General features: G+C 41.2%; 1 long non-coding RNA gene across 29 annotated transcripts in view; it reads right to left on the bottom strand.

Moving 5' to 3' along the window:
* LOC110597880 (uncharacterized) overlaps nt 1-12,524 on the bottom strand; it is a 297,780-nt gene that overhangs the window by 209,677 nt on the left and 75,579 nt on the right. The gene's annotated exons all lie outside the window — the stretch shown is intronic.

Raw genomic sequence — 12,524 nt, 5'->3', positions numbered from 1 at the left:
GCCCATTTGATGTAATTGTCTACCTCACCTTTCCAGACTCTTCTGAAGTACCTTCATCTGTAAATTAGGGTCACACCATCATCTCTTTTGGTAAAGAAGTTTTATGATGGGAGGAGGAAAATTAGAGGTATCAGGAAGGTTGAAGGTTAATCACAGGAATCACAGAAAAAAATAGTTGATTGAAACTTCATTTACCTTCTAAAACTGAAGAAGGAAAAAAAAAAATGTTCTCTACTGCACACAAAAAAAGTTTCTGCTCCAGTCACAAAAATCAACTGCTAGCCAAGTGCAGTGGCTCACACCTGTAATCCCAGCAGCTCAGGAGGCTGAGACTGGAGGATTATGAGTTCAAAGCCAGCCTCAGCAATTTAGTGAGGCCCTAAGCAACTCAGTGAGACCTTGTCCCTAAATAAAATACAGAAAGGGGCTGGAGATGTGGGCTTAGTGGTTGAGTGCCCCTGAGTTCAATCCCCAGGACCAAAAAAAAAAAAAAAAAAAAAAAAAAAAAATCAACTGCATACAGTTTTCATAGTTGTGGGGGTGGACAGAAGGGTCTTGTAAATGAGAAGGAAAAGATAGAAATAAAACTCATATTAAAAGCAATGAAGGAAGTGGCTCCTGTATTCTAGGAACAGTCAGGTTTCATTTTTGATCATGGAGGTCCAAGTTTCTAGAAAACAAAGTTCTCAATATGTTGGGAAGTGGTGCAGCCTGGGGCTGCTTTGGCAAGTGTTTATAAAGAAGGACAGTTACTGTTAGAGAGTTCCCCCTCCCCCCAGTTCTCCCTCAAGTACTTCCAATCAGAGAAGTTTCCAGCCTTTTTTTTTTTTTTGTCTTTGACAATTTAGCAAGATCAGACACATTTCTGCAATGCATATGCAGATTTTACCTCTTGTTACTTTCTCTAATGAGCATTCACTTAATCAATTTGACAGTAGCCTTTATCCCCCCCACCACCTATTTTTTTTTTCTTCACACCCACTAAGAAAGTTTTCATGGAAAAAAAAAAAAAAGTGTTAACAGATTCAAGGGGACGACAGTAGCTGGCCTGAGCCGGGTATTTTACAATGACCTATTCTCATACCACCCTCTCTGACCAGTTCCTGAAAACAGGAAGCAGGTCTGCCATGCAGGCTCCCAAAAAAGCATGTATTATAATGGCCAATAGGAAATTATTTTCCTTGTGGAGAATTTAAAACAATTAGTTGTCAGAATTTAACAAAACACTTGAGTATAGTACTTGCTCATAGCCTCATGCACCAATCCTGTCAAAAGCACTAAAACAACAACAACAAAAACATATGCAAGAGGCAATCTTGCTGAGACTGGAGGAATTGACCCACATAGGCATTCTCCCATAGCATTGTCCAACAGGACACTCTGTATTGCCTGACCGGTCTTGACCTTGTTAAGTGACTTTCCTGCCTGTAAAAGGCAGGGGCACAAGGAAGGTGGGTTTAAATGTAAACCTAACAGAGCTCAGTTTTCTAGGGAGTGGGAGATGATAACCAAATCCTGGAGGTTTTTCATTATATTCTCAACTTGGGGCTTAATCTGTATCTACCACTGGGCCATCTAATAGACAGATATATGGCCCAGCTGGTGGGATTTAGCAGATTCTAAAAAAGAAAAAAAGAAAAAGAAAAAAAAAGAAGAAGAAGAAGAAGAAGAAAAAGTAAGCTCCAGCTCCTATCTTGCCTTCAACCATAGTTTTCTAGCAGCAAGGCCTGGAGAAGCCTCCTTTCCGGTCACCTGGTTGCCTTCTTCCAATTCCTTCCAGCTCCCTCCAGCTGAACTTTTTTGTCTTTTAACCTTAACCAGTTCTCTAACTTGCTTACTTGACCCACTTTGCCAAGGCTAGAAAAATCACCCCTGGGGCTGGGGATGTGGCTCAAGCGGTAGCGCACTCGCCTGGCATGCGTGCGGCCAGGATTCGATCCTCAGCACAACATACAAACGAAGATATTGTGTCCGCCAAATACTAAAAAATAAATATAAAAATTCTCTCTCTCCCTCTCTCTCACTCTTTAAAAAAAAAAAAGAAAAATCACCCCTGCTTCTAGGTAAATGTGGTTTTGCCTTTTGATGACCCAGTCACTTCTCCCAGACTTCTATCCATTAAGTTCTCCTAACAGCTCACCTTATAAATTCAAATTGAACAAGGAAATTGGGTTTAATACGATTAGGGTCTAGCACCCACTCAGGGGTTATCACCAGGGTTTGTTAGGAAAAAAAGGATTTGTCAGTGACCTGTCTCCCCCATCCCTCCCCACCCTCTAGCCCCCACCCCTGCCCCACCCAGTGCTAGGTATTGAACCCAGGGCCTTGCACAGGCTGGGCAAATGACCTGCCACTCACTGACTTATACCCTCTCATCCCTGCCCTATCCTTTTTGAGGAAGGGTGGGAATAGTTTGGCCTGTGTGTCTGCCAGTCAACTTTGAGTGCCCATTCTACTTGGCAGGGTGAGTCTATCCTAACCACAGAAAGAATCTCCACTTAGGATTGCTCTCAGGTCAGTGAATGCAATACTTCCAAGTTTGCAACCTGGCTTTCAAGGTGAACACCTTGAGTTCTAAGGGCTGCACTGACATTTCCAGTAAGTTCATTCATGCAGAGTCAGTCTGTATTAGGTCCTGGGAACTCAGGGTTAGAAAGGCAGAATGGCATGCCTCACCCCCCACACCACTTAACAAGAATCTGCATTTTAACAAGATTTCCAGGTGGATTATCATATGCACATTTCTTTCTTTCTTTTTTTTTTTTCCTGTGCCCAGAGGACCTAGGGCCTTCTCCTGCTAGGCAAGCTTATTATCACTCAGCTACAACCCAGCCCTGCACATTTCCTTAATGACCTGAAGATTTTCTTTTCTTTTCTTTCTTTCTTCTTCTTCTTCTTCTTTTTTTTTTTTTTTAAAGAGCAGCAAGAGCCAGAGCTGAGGAGAGCCAGAGCTGAGGAGAGCCAGAGCTAGAGCTGAGGAGAGCCAGAGCTAGAGTTGTGGATAGCAAGAGCTGAGGAGAGCCAGAGCTGAGGGGAGCCAGAACTGAGAGGAGCCAGAGCCCCAGGGAGAGCTAAGGAGAGCCAGAGGTAGAGCTGAGGAGAGCCAGAGGTAGAGCTGAGGAGAGCCAGAGCTAGAGCTGAGGAGAGCCAGAGCTAGAGCTGAGGAGAGCCAGAGATAGGGGTTGGGCGAGCCAGAGCTAGAGCTGACTCGAGTCAGAGCTAGAGGTGAGGCAAGTCAGAGCTAGAACTGAGGAGAGCCAGAGCTAGAGCAGAGGCGAGCCAGTCCTAGAGCTGAAGCAATCCAGAGCTAGAGCTGAGGAGAGCCAGAGCTAGAGCTGAGCAAAGCCAGAGCTATGTTAGAGTAAGAGCTGTGGAAAGCCAGAGCTGAGAGGAGCCAGAGCCAAAGGGAGAGCTGAGGAGAGCCAGAGCTAGAGCTGAGGCGAGCCATTGCTAGAGCTGAAGGGAGCCAGAGCTAGAGCGGAGGAGAGCTGGAGCTAGAGCTGAGGAGAGCCAGAGGTGAAGAGAGCTAGAGCTGATAGGAGGCAGAGCTGTGAGAAGCCAGAGCAGGAGGGAGAGCGGAAGAGAGCCAGAGCCAGAGCTGAGGTGAGTCAAAGCTAGACCTGAGGCGACACAGAGCTAGAACTGACGCGAGCCAGAGCCAGAGCTTAGGAGAGGCAGAGCTGAGGAGAGCCACAGCTGAGGGGAAGAGAGCTGAGAGAAGCCAGAGCTGGAGGGAGAGGTGAGGCAAGCCAGAGCTAGAGCTGAGGATGAGCGCACGCCAGAGCCTGAGCGCGAGTCAGAGCCTAAGCCTGAGCCTGAGCCTGATCCTGAGACAGAGCCTGAGCCTGAGCCAGAGCCAGATCCTGAGCCAGAGCCAGAGCCAGAGGGCTCCAGAATGTGGTGCTGAGGATCGAACCCGGGCCGCACGCATGCCAGGCGAGCACTCTACCGCTTGAGCCACATCCCCAGTCCAACCTGAGGATCTTTGATAAGGCAAAGACACAGAGTATGGAAATGGATTTTTTTAAAAATTTTAGTTGGACACAACATCTTTATTTTACTTATCTTTATGTGGTTTTGAGGATAGAACCCAGGGCCTTGCACGTGCTAAGCAAGCGCTCTATCGCTGAGCCACAATCCCAGCCTCCCCAACCCCTTCGTGGATTCTTTAAGCCCACTTTCTGACTTCTACTCACAATTCCCAGTAAATCGGAAGGACACATAATTTGGGTTGGACAACAGTAGGAATCAGCAGGTCAGAAACATCTCCACTATTACTAACCTGCTTCTTAAAAATCCAGCGTATATGTACTTTCTAAAAATGTTATTAGATTCTATTCTTCCTGGAATTTAGAATTTTATCTGACTCTCAGCTCTAGTGTTTTGTCAAAATACCCTGAAATGCCTTTCAGACTCTTAACCTTTCCTGTTTTTTTATTTTTAATTTTTTAATGGTACTGGGATTAAGCCCAGGAGTGCTTTAGTACTGGAATACATTCCCAGGGCATTTTATTTTGTATCTCTTTTGCATGTGTGTGGTGCTGGGGATTAAACCCAGGTCCTTGTGCATTCGAGGCAAGCGCTCTACCCACTAAGCTATATCCCCAGCCCCTTATTTTGTATCTTGAGACAGGGTCTCCCTCCATTTCCTAGTCTTGGGCCTCACTATATAGCCCTAACCTTGCAATTCTCCTACTCCAGTCTCCCAAGTCTAGGATTACAGGATGCCCCAGTATGTCAGGCCCTTTTCCATTTGTTGATCTAACAGTTTAACCCTGATTTCTGTTTTTTTACTGAAGATGGGTTTCTATCTAGGCTTCACCTTGGAAAACTAGATGGTTTTGCTGAGCTTATAAAGGAACTTCTGGAGGGATGTTCCCGGCACCTGTTGTACAAGATACCCTGGCAAAGTTTTCCATTCTGTCTCCAACGCCCTGACCATCTGAACCATGCTTCTGAGCAGATGGGCAGGGAGCAAAGGGCAATAAAGCAGAACAGAAGAGCCATGGTCCAGAGGGCACAGAGACCTGGATTTACAAACCTAGTTCCATAATCCATAATGCTTGCGACATTTGGCAAGTGCTTTAACATTTCTCAGGCTCTGGAGGAGTGTTGGAGTGATTAAAGAGGTCACATTTTTAAAATGCCTATCACAAAGTGGGGGAGTGGAGTGTAAATGGGGACTTTATTTTCTTTGGGTTTTTCTGACAAGACTTCTGAAAGATAGTCAAGCCAGAAGCCTGGCTGTTTCACCCCCCAAGAGCAAAGATCCTCCAACTGGGTGATGAGTTATTTTGAGGTAGATGCAGATTCAAATTCCTTGGGTTCATGATTGTAATAGATCCCACTTGTTAAACAACTATCGTGGGATTGTGACAATGACCAGTGTTTCAGCCTTCTCTCTTTGTGAGATGGAGATTATATGCCTAATAGAATTGCTGTGGTTGGTAAAGAAGTTGCTTTACATTCATCATCTCATTTAATCCACTGAAGTGGGCCCCATTTACCCCCATTTTATAGATGAAGAAACTGAGGTTCACAGAGGTCAAATAATTCAGGAGTGGGAGCCTGCTTGGGTCTGGTTAAGCCACTGTACCTCCTGGGCCTTAAAAGAAATTGATTAGTAACAGTGAGACCAGATCTCAACAGCATTCATTTCAAATCTCAGCAAGGACAATGACTTTCAAACTTCTTAAATTTTCTTTTTCAATTTGCGAATGATATTTGCAACAGACCAAGAGAGGGGAAATTTCCCCCTAAATTGGGTCCATCTTGGCAGATATTAAAGCAACTCTTCCACCTCTAAAGGATTGTCCATTTGGATGCTCAAACATGAGAACAGCAGTTTGGTTTTTTGCTGTACCTCTGAACAGAGCCTGAGCTTCAGGCTTCAGGGACACACCCTCCTTCAGAAGTTGTCACGGCTTGGAGCAAATTTTGCTCAGAATTATGGAGATGTATTAATCAGGGTAAATCGGCTCCAAGACTACTCCCCCACTAATGAGAAGGTGAGTTACCTTAATTCAAAAAGTAGGGGTGGGTGAGAAATAATATAAAACCAAAGTGCAATCTTAGGGATCAGTTGAGTAAAAAAAGCAGCAGGAAAAATAGAAGAAAGAAGAAAAAAGGGATATACAAGGGAAAACAAGTGCTGAATGCTGGTTAAAAACAGTGCAGACCATCAGAACTCAGGCTGTGAAGTTAAACTGACATTTCACATCGTCTTGGGTTGCCAGCAACTTGTTTGACCTGGACAAGAGCAGAAGTCACTTCTTGCACAGCCAGGTCTCTGTGATGTGCAAAAATGCTGTGTCTACAAGGATTCTTGAAGCTCTAAACCAGAATTAGACTTGATAAGGAGAGTATTACAGGTCTTCTTCCCTCCTTTGCATTAGGGGCAGCCTCATGGTAAAATGGCCCTTAAGATAGATAGACTGGCCCTTCAGGACCCCAGCCTTAATTGGATTCCCTGTTTCTCACTATTTCCTAGAGCTGAGGTAGCGGTGTGCCTGTCAAAGGAATGCCAAATTAAAGACTATCTTTAAGATAAAGTTCATTATGTGTTTTGAATTCATGTAATAAAAGTACTGTAACTTACAAAAACTCCAAGGGAAATATTTCAATGTGATTTACCTATGATAAGATAGCATTTCAAATGACAGAACGATGAGCTGATTTTAGTGACCTTTTGAATCTTTTAAAATAATAAGAGGGCTGGGAGTGTAGCTCAGTGGTTGAATGCTTGCCTAGCATGTATGAGGCCCTGGGTCTGACCCCCAACATGGGGCCTGAGGCAGTTAACTGAGATAAACAATTTCCTTACATAGGACTTTCTCCTTTTAGCCATTGATTTCTTGCTCAGCAAAGGTGAAAGGAACTCCGCAAGTCTGCTTTATTAATGAAAGTACCTGTGATTTGAGTGACAGATGAAGCCTATATAGTTCACAATTCAAATAGTTTGAAATTCTAAAATGTCTGATATTTGCAGTGGAATATAAGAATTGTCTTATTTGCTTATTTTTTAATAGGTGAAAGGAATCTAAACATCCCGTTACACAAATTCTAAGCACAGCCATCTCGATGCTCGAAGTTAATTAGCAAAGCTTTACGTTGCTGGGATCACCTAACTCTTAAGGAACATTTTTTCAAAAACTTTCAACCTTCCAAAGTCAAACCCTGAAAATCAGAACACCCCAAATACTTCTGAGTGTTGCATGTATTGTCGGGGGAGGGTGGGGTTTCTCCTTAAGGTTGTTTTCATTCTGTGAGCCTGTTCCCTTGTACCAGGAAGCCCCTTGGATTGAAAACTCCCTAATCTGTCTACTGATATGAACTGCATCCTGTTTTTAAAAGGTGGAGGGTACCCAGTGATAATGTACAACTCTTTTTTTTTTTTTAAACCATAGACAGGTTTGTTTTTGTAACTGTCAGCAGTGTTTGGGCTATTTTGAGAATGTAGGACAGGGTTAAGGATTAGTACCAGCATTCTCTTTGCTGTGTATCAGAGCCGCTTAGCAGTAATTAATCAGGACATTAGGTTTTGTACTCTTGGTTCAGGTCATTTGCCTATGAGCTGCTCGAGCCTTTTACAAAGGCATACTGCATATGTTTCTGGGTACCTTTTTGAGAGAAGATTTAAATTGGCCAGATGAATAATACTTTGTTACAAGTGTTTTGCCCTAGGCAAAAAGGTTTTCTTCATATTATCATAGCCCGGAGCTGCAATCCTCAAGCTTGATGTGACTGGTGTTATACTGTCACATGGCAATGATGTAAGAACAGGCCTCTCTGTGTCAGACAAATCTGGATTTAGGGGAATTATAGCAGATGTTGCAAAATGGCAACAGTTTAGCAAGTTCCTTTTATCCCACTGTTGGGAGGCAGGACTACTAAGTGTACCAGACAGAAAAGAATGTTTTCTTTGATCCTTTACACTCTAGGGTAGGGACTTCCCCAGTTAGAGAACATCGTTAATGATATAGTTATACAGTCACTGATGGATCAGAATACAGAATTAAGGGCTGGCATCTTTCTTTTTCTTTTTTAGTATTTGTTTTGATTGAGCTTAGTATTTGTGGTCATTTACATTATAAGCTTCGGGAACTCTCTAAGGTTTTATTCCTAGTAAAGAAAGCTTAATTCTGTGGAAGAAACAGAATAACAATAACAAAAACTAAGGTCCACAAAAAATAATTTAACCTTGGCAACCCTTTCCATTCAAACCTATTATATACACCTAAGTTGCACAAATCTAAAGGAAATGAAAATCGAAAATAGAGCAGTTATTTTAATTTTCACATTCTAATAAGCATTGAGCATATTTGAGTATGTTTAATAACCAGGTACTCTGCATTGTCAATGTTCATGTGAGTCTTAGTTTAAAAAAAAAAAAAAAAAAAAACCACCTGAATTCAAAAGCTTTGGATTCCTCTGAGCTAGATTCTTTTCTGTTTCATTCTAATAAAACATACATGATTAAGGTGAGTAGGTAGATGAGTATGATGGGGAACAAAAGCCATTCCTTGATGGCAGAAGGGATGCCAGGCTTGATTTATTGAAACTGCATTTAGCTGTGCTTTATGTGCATTTCTAAGACTATCTCTAGGTCTTTAGCACCTTCTTTTAGGAAACATAGCATTAAATATCACCATAACATGTCATCTACAGGATTCTGTAACCCACCTGCAAAAGATGGACTGTGGGGGCTGGGTCTGTAGCTCCGTGGTAAAGTGCTTGCCTTACATGTGTGAGGCATTGGGTTCGATCCTCATCACCACATAAAAATAAATAAAGATACTGTGTGTTCATCTACAACTAAATACATATTTTTTAAAAAATATGGCCTGTGCATGTAGATACCAGGAAATAATTTTCCACTGGGTAAAGATTTTCAATTATTACCAAAACACACACACACACACATAATGAATTTGCTGTTTTTTATGCAAATGTTTATTGATCATTTTCATTGGAGCATTAGTGAAATACGTGGAAACATTTAGATAATTTTTTTAAATGACTTCAATCTCTTTTTAAATTTTTTTTGTAGTTGTAGTTGTACAGAATGCCTTTATTTTATTTGTTTATTTTTATGTGGTGCTGAGGATCAAACCCAGTGCCTCACACATGCTTAAAAAACATTCTGCCACTGAGCTATAGCCCCAGCTTAAATGACTTCAATTTTTACAAAACGTATTTTTTAAAAATTTTAAAGTGTTTTTACTTGAGAATTTTTGATTATCACTAGGAGCTCTGAAATAATTATTGTATCCTAATTTTTCAGACAGTGTTTATTTAAAATAAGTAAAAACAAACAAACATATGGTGTGTTTAACAAGCATAAATGTACATAGCTACTATATATATATATATATATATATATATATATATATATATATATATATATAAAAGTTTTAAGAGACCAAAGGAAAAAACAAACACAAAAGCAGGCTGAGAGAAGACTGTTAATAAGGTGCATCATTCTTTATAAAATATTATCTGTAGTTGTATTTAATTACCTTCGTACCTTTCACCTATTTTATCACTTTTGACCTGGAGGAAGGATTTGCTTATGCAGCACAAAGACAGAGAATGTTGAAGAAGCATTGAATTCTGTCATTTGGATAATAGACATAATATAGAAATGGTCCATAATTACACATATTGTAGTCCCTTTAATAGGATAAGCACGTGTTCTCAAAATAGATGTACTAGAAATCAATGTAAAACTCTTAACACTTTAAAAATGTCAAAATTGTAATTTTATTTCAATAGAAAACTCAGAATATTTGTTCTTGATGAGAGTTCTAAAAGCAGAAGCTTTCTTAAAAGTGGTTGAACTCTAACTTTGAATTTAAGGTTGTGTGATAAAATGTATATGCTTATTGGATGCCACTCATCTGAGCCCCTGGCCAAAGCCTTTCCTCTGATTTAAATTAACCTCTTCATCACCCAGAACCAGATCAGCCGCACACTTCATACTTGGTTACCAAGACAGCCCTAATAATTGAGTGAAGTATTGTATACGTATAACACAGCTTCCGTAGACACGAGAAGAGCAAGGACACAAGCAGCTCTATGAAATCCACTGTGTTTAAGAATCTGAGACTGCTAAAAAATGTTTACAAAAAAAAATTCTGTTTCTTCCTCCTTTCCCCTGAGATGTCTATCCCAGAGATCTCAAAAACCAGAAAATGCATATCTTTTTCAAAAATCCCATTACAACTCTCAAGTGTCCTGGCATCAGACAGTAATTCCCCCACACACGTAGCTCAATCTAAGAACAATTTGGAAGAGTTTGCAACATGGTAGCAGCATCTGCTGTTTCACTGTTCACTAATTCACAGTTAGCCAAAGTAGGAAATGCAAACAATCCTTTTTCATATTTGCATACTTGGAATTTGGCTTTTTGATTCATGATTGTTCCCATTAGCTTTGAAAATTCACATTTCTGTCTAGTTGCATGTGTTGCTTGAGTGAGCTCAAATTATGCTCTTGAATCAAATATTATTACAAGTGTAAATACTTTGGAGATGTAATAAGTGTCTGCCACTGATTTGGGGGGGTATTTGTTTTATTGATTTTCATCTGGCGAGTTTAGAATATGAGCAAACTTTTCATGGAGGGTTTGAGGCATTTGTTTGAACACTCCTGGAGTAATTGGAAATGCAACAATTGTTTAAAAAGTGGCATTGTCCATGAAAAGATTTAGTGAGGGATGAAGAAATTTCTTGAACCTAAAGACCTAATCTGGTGATCCAATTCTCCCCACTGTGTCCATTCCCGTGAAACTCCATTTACTTGCCCCTATCCATCACTAGCTCCCCGCATCCTACCTAGCCAGTCCTCTTGGTTTCCCACATTGTCTCCTCTTTTGTCTTTTCAGTCTAAACAGAAGAACAACAGATAGGGTTCTGAAGGGCAGGGAGCATCATGAGCTGCAGGAGAATGGCTGAGATGAGGGTCAGAGTCTCGCCCCTACTGCCAACAGTTACCAGGGTTTGTGCTGCCCGGCTGAACAGTGTTCAAAGGCTTTGCTGGGCTTTGTTCCACTGTGTAGGGATTAGGCCTGGCGGTCTGAGAATTTGCCTTCTAATTAAAAAGGATAAAAGATAGAAGTAGCATTAGACTAAAACAGAGCAGTGATACTTCACAGACTGATTTTTTTTTAAAGTCACAAGACAACGCTCGAAGTTGTCAGGATATTTTCTTTCTTTCGTATTCCACTCGGATTCGAAAGAGAAAACTTGGAAAACTCTTCCCAGCTGTTGTACATGGCACATGGAGGTCTAATTGCATCTCAAATATCTGCTGTTTCCAGTGACTGTTTTTTATTTTTTTTGGGGGGTGGGGTGGGGGGAGGGTGCGGCAGTCAGCAGTGGAGAAGGAGGGCTCCTTCCAGAGCCACCTTCTTCTTTTTTTTCAAATGCTGGCAAGAAATTAATTCTACCAAAAGGAAATTCTGCTTTTCACTCCACCCCAGTGTGCCTTGCTCTCAAGGCTTCCAGTGCCTATGCTACCTATTCTCTTTTCAAGGATCAATCATTCCTTTCATGCCTTTGCAGCTGGATATACTATCTTAACCAGGTGTGAAATGTAATTAAGAAATAATTCTGACCTCACAGTCTTTTTTTCTTTTTTTCCCCCCATATAACAATCTGATGGAGGGCAATTTTTAATCATTCACACTCTTACTGTCTATGTTTGCAACAGAAAATGTGATTGATTCGGTGTCTACATTTTGTTAAGAAAGCAGCCATCTACAGATCCAAGGGAGGACCGGGCGCCTCCAAACTGATGACACCCCATCTTAAAACTCGTTCGCCTGCCATCCACTGTGGCTCTTTGGGCCATCTAGAAAGAACTATATGCTTTCAGAAGCACAACTGACACTTGTTGAATTAAACAAGAGGCTGAGAGAGTTTTGCCAAGTACTCAGAGCGCGTTTCACTCCCTCTAACCCGGGAAGGAATTTGAGGTGAGAATGTCTGTTAGAAATGCTGATGAGATTATAGAAATTAGTTGAGGTGGGGTTTTTTTAAGGGGGGAAAAAAAAGGAGGAAAGAGTTTTGTGGAGGATTTCAGAGCTTTCAAAGCCATGAGCTCAGATTGCATACAAGTATAAAGGAATTCCCTCTCGTTCCCACACAGCTCATGTTACGTCATGAAGCAAAGGGGCTGAATTTCTTATTTTCTACTTTTATAATTTTTGTTTTCCATGGGCCCAGTATAAGCAAGTAAAGCTCCCTTAGTAAAAGTCGTTTTTTTTTTTAAACTATGAAATTATAATGGGTATAATCTGTGTCTTTCAGAATCACACGTAAGCAATGTCCCTGTTATTTCTTTTTTTTTTTTTTTTTTTTTTTTAAAGAGAGAGTGAGAGAGGGGGACAGAGAGAGAGAGAAAGAGAATTTTAACATTTATTCATTTTTTCCTAGTTCTCGGCGGACACAACATCTTTGTTGGTATGTGGTACTGCTGAGGATCGAACCCGGGCCGCACGCATGCTAGGCGAGCGCGCTACC

This window comes from Ictidomys tridecemlineatus, chromosome 5 (genome assembly GCF_052094955.1).
Source record: "Ictidomys tridecemlineatus isolate mIctTri1 chromosome 5, mIctTri1.hap1, whole genome shotgun sequence".
NCBI classification, from domain to species: Eukaryota; Metazoa; Chordata; class Mammalia; order Rodentia; family Sciuridae; genus Ictidomys; species Ictidomys tridecemlineatus.
The sequence above is the reverse complement of the archived record's forward strand: the minus strand, read 5'-3'. Positions and strand labels throughout refer to the sequence as shown.